The sequence below is a fragment of the Aquila chrysaetos genome, chromosome 3 (assembly GCF_900496995.4).
Source record: "Aquila chrysaetos chrysaetos chromosome 3, bAquChr1.4, whole genome shotgun sequence".
Classification (NCBI taxonomy): domain Eukaryota; kingdom Metazoa; phylum Chordata; class Aves; order Accipitriformes; family Accipitridae; genus Aquila; species Aquila chrysaetos.
Window position 1 is genome coordinate 64,138,454 of NC_044006.1, and position 6,000 is coordinate 64,144,453.

The following is a 6,000-nucleotide window of genomic DNA, read 5'->3' on the forward strand; positions in this document are numbered from 1 at the left end:
AACTGTGAAGGCCGCCTCTTTGTTTCTATTTGTCTCTGTCCTATGCACCTAATCTAGAAAAGACCTGATGTGTGACATTGCATACACAAAGCAAGTCTAGTTCCTGCTCAGAAACCCAACATTGTAAGACTAAATCAAAAAATGGAAAGAATACTTCTATTTCCATTTTAAATAGATGGACAAGTGACTCTTAACTTGTCTTTCCAAATTTTCAAGGTCAGAAGGGAAAAAAGAAAGTTAGTGACTAACTTTTAGCACAAGAGGCACACCTCTGCAAGGGAAAGAATCAAATGTCATGCTAAACAACTATTTAGCAACCAGCTTTCTACCTTAACCGCTACTGGCTCTTCATTTTTCTCAGGTAGATTAGTTCTCTCAAACTGTAGGATATATAGCTTCTCAGTTTAAGAAAAAAAAAAAAAAAAACAGATACAACTTTTATACTGTATGCATGCAAAATGCCACCCTAACTAACCAAGCTCCTTAAGTGCTGTGAATTCAGGAACTGCAGAGGGTTGTTTTCCTCTACCTGCAACACAACAGTTTCCATTTAAAATGTAATCAATGTATTACCCAAACCACATCTGCTTTGATTTCATAAAGAAACCAAGTAGCAACTAAGTAATATCAAGGAAGTGGTATTATCCTAGCTTTTATGAACAGGAAACTTTTTAAAGAAGTAGTAAAGCTCAGTAAGTGGTGCATAAATATTTTCAGTTCAGCAGAAACATTTAAGTTGTTATATTTGCAACATGGTTATTACCACTTTTGGAAATAAAATCTTCAATCCATGTATATCAGCAGCAGCTTACTACACAGAAAACCAGTAAGAACTGACAAAACAAATAGATATCCACCAAAGAAAGTAAGTTGAAAGACACAAACTGATGTACTTTTCAAAGAAACATGAACTTCAGTAGAAGTAAACAACAGCAGAGCTCACTTCCAGGAGAGGAGGACAAAAAAAAAAAAAGAAAAAAAAAGCAGTAGTCTTCTGAAAGCTCTAATATTATTATTATTATTATGGAAAACACAAGAGTATTTTCAGCTGACCCCAAGAAAAAATAATAATGGTCCACAAAAATTTTAAGAATCGTAAGAAATTCTTGTGGTAATGAAGTTATACTTAGTTGAGTGTTACATTATAGGTTGCGCTCTCTGAAACACACTTGGTACCCACAAGATAAAAGAACCATTCTTTCACAGATAAGCAAAAGTGAGGGGAGGAAGGAAGAGTGAAAAAAAAAGTCCTCCCCACAATACATCACACGGAATCAGTAACACTGTGTTTGATATCACCAAAACCTAATAGTATATAAAGCACTATGCATCCACGTACTCATAAAGGTATTCTGGAGTTAAATAGTTTAAGAAGATGGAGTTGACTGTTATTTAGCATTCTCTTACAGCTTTCACATCAGTATGAATTTAAACTTGTTTTATAAACATGTTAACAAAGACAGTGTAACTTCTGTAAGATGCTGGGGTTTTGGGGGTTTGCTGTGCTTCAGTATCAGCAGTGCAGAAGCTCAGCAACTTAGGGTATTAAGTGTTTTGTACTGATACGAGTAACCTTTAAATTATAAATTATGAAAATTACAGCACAGCAGAGTAGCTACCCTAGGGTTTATACTATTCAGGGGGTGGGAAACCATACCTGTCTGACAAGCCCTGAGGTAAGCAGATACTGTTGAAACATATTTACACACGAGGATAACGTAAGGATGTTGCTTCCATCACCTTATTCTTTAAAAGATAGCACTGTCATACTGAATATCTTTGTACACGCAAATAAATGTAGGTTTTTGGCGAGTGTCAAAACATTCCCCAAATTTCCAACCTATTTAACTATCTCGACAAACAGTATTACAAGCTAGCGGCGGGCGAACAGCCAAGGGCAGGAGTACCCGCGCCAAACACGTCGGCAGCGTCGCCTGCCACCACCACCACCCGCCGTGTCCCCGATACCCCCGCCCGGCCCGGCAGCCGCGGGAGGACTCCGCTCCCCACGGCCCCCTCCGCCAGGCCGCGGGCGGGGGGACGGGGGGGGAACGTGCGCTCCCCACCAAAACAAAAGCGAAACTGGCTGAGGACGCACCGGGGAGAGATGACCGGCCCCGCCGGAGAAGCCGCACCGCATCGCACCGCACCGCACCACACCACACCACACCCTCCCCGCCGGCCAAGGGCAGGACCCGGCCCCGGCCCCCGCCCCTCCCGGCGGCGCCCCGCGGGGGGAGGGCGCTGCCACACGAACGCCGCCGAGGGACGGGTGCTCGCTAGGGGCGGACCCGGCCGAGCGGCAGACCCCGGCGGGGATGACCCCCCGGGCCGTCGGGCAGGGGACCGCGGCGGGCGCTCCCGCCCGGGCGGGGAGGCAGGGCCTCCGTCCGCGCCCCCACAGCCGCCCGGCCCGGCCCGGCCGCCCACAGCGCGCGGGGCCGCGGACCGCCGCCTCCCCCTCGAGCGCGGGGCCCCCTCCCATCAGCCCGGCGGCGCTCCCGGCCGGACCGGACCGGGTCGGGCGGGGCGGGGGGGGGGGTGTTACCTGGCGGCAAGGGGCCCGAGTCAGCGACGCCCGCCCGCCCGCCGGCCTCCCTCGCTCCCTTGCCCTGCGGCCGCGGTCCCTGCCCCGCTCCGTCCTCACAGCGCTGCCATTACCCAAGCCGCTCACCCCTCGCGCCCCGCCCCTCCGCCGGCGCCGCCACTGCCGGGGACGGGCAGCGGCGCGGCCCCGCGCCCTTCCGCGCTGCCGCCGCGCCGCCTCCTCACCCGCCGCGCTGCGCGCCGCCGCGCCGCCGCCCCCGGGCTCTCCCCGCCGGCGACAGGATGGGCGGGGGCCGACGGGTCCCGGCGCACCGTCACTTTCCGACCCCACCCCCCCCCGCCTGAGGAGAGGAGCTTGGTACAGCCCACTCTACGGCAAGCGCGGGCGGCCGGAATTCCCCGCAGCGGGCCGGCCGCGGGCCTCACAGCGCATGTCCCATCGGGCCCCCGCGCACGCGTTGCTCCTCCATCGGCGGCCGTTCCCCTCCTGCGCATGCGCGCTGCCCTCCCGCTTGGGGCGACGAGGCTGGGACACCGCGCGGCCTGAAATGGAGTCGCGGCGGGCGCGCAGCCGGCGGGACGCGGCAGCGCAGGCCGCCCTTCCGATCGCCTGTACGGCTCCGCAGGCGCCAGGGAGGCCAAAGCCTTGGGCGGGGTCCCTCCCCCGGGCGCGGGATGCCTCGGTCCCCAGGGGTCCGTTTGAGCAGCGTTCCCTTCCCCCAGAAGGTGGAGGTGTCCCTGTCCCGCCGCGGAGAGGTGCGGAGGGAGCAGGCGGCCGGCTGGCCCCGGCGCCCGGCGGGGACTTCCGATCGCGAATAAACCACTTCCAGCACCTGCTGAAGCGAGAGAGGGCCCCGTGCAGCGGCGGTGCCGTGCGGGGCCGGCCCGGCCCTGGCCGCCCAGGGCTCCCGCCGCTGGCTTTGCCGTCTCCTTGGCGGAAAACGGCAACAAAAACTTTTTACTGGAAACAACTAAGTCAAGTCACTGTGGAGACGAAGTAGTTTAAGGTCTTCACGTGCTCTGAGCACACGTATTTTCCGTGTCAGAGATGGCCTACGTCTGATGATGCAGACACCTTCGGGACTTGCAGTGAGGCAGGACTGAACAGCAGTCTGCTGCTCTGAGAGCCCTCGCAACTCCCTCTCGTCCCGCTTCTTGCTCGCAGTAACTAAAGTCTGCTTCCTTCCATTTCGCAGGAAAGTGCGGGCCTGTTTCCTGAGCCTTGTGCCTGAGACAAAAACAGTGTGTGTTTTAAAGCCATCTCCAGCTTTCATGGGGGAAAGGCTGTGGGACTGACAGACGAGAGAGAATGTACACCTGAAAACATGTAAAACCATAAAAAGTCAGGTGCAAAAGTGTAACTTTTTTATCACTTTACCATGGCTCTGCAAGCTGTTTGGCAGAGGGATACCTATTGTAATTCCTAAGAGCGGGAGAAAGACATCTGATTCCTGAAGCCTGTTTCTCCTCCCCCTCTCCAAATGAACTGTGGGTTGGTTAGTTTAACTTGCAACGCTACAGAAACTCACACTTGAATTTTTGTGTGGCGGTTTCTTGCATCTTCCCTCTGGAAATCTGTTTTCCATCTTTTAATGCTCCTGAACCTATCCATTCTTACATATTCGAACAACTTAAAGTATTTTCTTTTTAGTAACTGTATCCCTTCTCTGGGTAAAGATTACTCTTAAGAGATCCTTTAACAGATAAGTACTAGATTACAAAGAAATATGTAGTATCTCTTCAGGCTATTATATAATCTCCTTACTATTTTTCCCTTAGGTGCGTGTGTACCGTTATATCGTACAACATACTTTTCAGGACGTGCTTTTTATTTCCTTTGAAAAAGGTATCTGTGTTCAGAAAATCTTAAAAATAGCTCACTATAAATTTAGCAGTTTCAGTTTGTTTTTCCTTTCTCTTAGAAAGTTCAGGTATGTGAGGGATAGGAGGACAATATGAACATTAACTGTCACTCAAATAAATATCAAATTCAGTGTAGTAATTACAAATATAATTGCTGCATCACTCAAAATATAACACATTTATAATTCTAACTTCTTTTTTCTGTTATTTGGAGTATGTTTCCTGCCAGAGGGAAACCTGTGTTTGATTTCAGCCCACAAGTTTGTTTAATTATGGAAATACCACACAGCTGCTCCTATTATGCAAGAGAGTTTTCATACCTGTATCCTTTACATGCTACTCAACTACTCCTTTTTTTCCTTTCCAACTGAAAATAGCAACACTGGAAATATACAGCTGGTACAGTGAGGTTGTGTTCTGAAAAGGGACCCAAAATTCTTTTACAGTCCTCCTCGTAACTTCCAGAACAAACTTCTTCAGGCCTCAATGATAGCCAGAGATCTATTTCTACATGTGCATGTATAAAACCACTGACTTCAAATTTTGAAATCTCTTTTTTTCCTTGGTTGTAGAAAAATATTGCTCAGGCTGCTTTTTTATTAGAAGTCATGTCCAGTTCCTCAGTTCTGCAGAAGCAAGCTTAAACATGTCTTGAATAAAGAGGCACTTTTATTAGAAAACAGAAAATCAAGTTCTAAAGGCATATGATAAGAGTGCTAACTCTGCAGTCTACGTTAAATAAGAGATTGTCATAGTGCATATTTCTGTATCTTTGTAAAACTGTATGTAGGTATCAGGTTTACATAATTATGGTACTCCAAAATATCTTAATTCTATGTTTATTCAAAAAGTATTGCATCTAATTGATGTCAAATTTAAAAAAATATGAATATTTTAGGCTCTCAGTTTGGCAGTGGTCTTCACATGGACAGCTGTAAAAAAAAAAAAGTTGTCCAAAATTATGTAATAAATCAGGCAATTACATCAGCAGGTAGTCCAGCCAATCAACTGTTAATGTTCACGGGATCAAAAGTCTGAAGTAAAACCTCTGAAAATCATGTAGGGTGGGTATCAAGCCCTCAGCACCAACAGTTCTTTTCTACAGATGTATCACATTACTGAGTGTAGATATAGCCAAAGAGCATCAAAATGCAAAAATGTTTTCTGGAAATCTCCTTTCCATCCATTCATTGCAGAGATTAGTCAGTACACTTGCCTTCAAGTAGTGACCAATATTATGGTGACATTTTTTTTTTCTTAAGATGCAGTAAGGAGATTCTAAAATAGGCTAATTCTGCATTTACAAAGTAGATTTCTAGAGCCAAGCTAGTCATTTTAGCTCCCCCTTTCATACTGAGAGAAGCAGGCAAGTCATTTACCTCATTTTAGATTTCTACATTAGGATGGGATAAATAGCATCCAAAGCTCTGTTATAAAGGAAACCCAGTGAGACTGGTTCAGATAAACCACACCTTAAGTGTCTTGTTTTAAAACAAGGATAGTATCAACCGTAAATACGACTACAGATTGCTGCTGTGAATATATTTCTTGATGCTGGCCAGATTTTAGGACCCTCTAGTACCCGCTGCT

General features: G+C 48.0%; 1 protein-coding gene across 5 annotated transcripts in view; it reads right to left on the reverse strand.

The window, feature by feature from the left end:
* The window catches only part of CUL2 (cullin 2), a 55,371-nt gene extending 52,445 nt beyond the window's left edge, over window positions 1–2,926 (reverse strand). The window contains exon 1 of one of the 5 annotated variants that reach the window (XM_030009210.2): window positions 2,773–2,926. The gene's annotated coding sequence lies outside the window, so the exon portion shown is untranslated. Of the gene's footprint in view, window positions 1–2,098; window positions 2,121–2,548; window positions 2,709–2,772 lie in introns of those variants that run through there. The other 4 variants (XM_041122139.1, XM_030009209.2, XM_030009212.2 and 1 more) reach the window with 4 other exon arrangements.
* Between the last annotated feature and the right edge of the window lie 3,074 nt (window positions 2,927–6,000).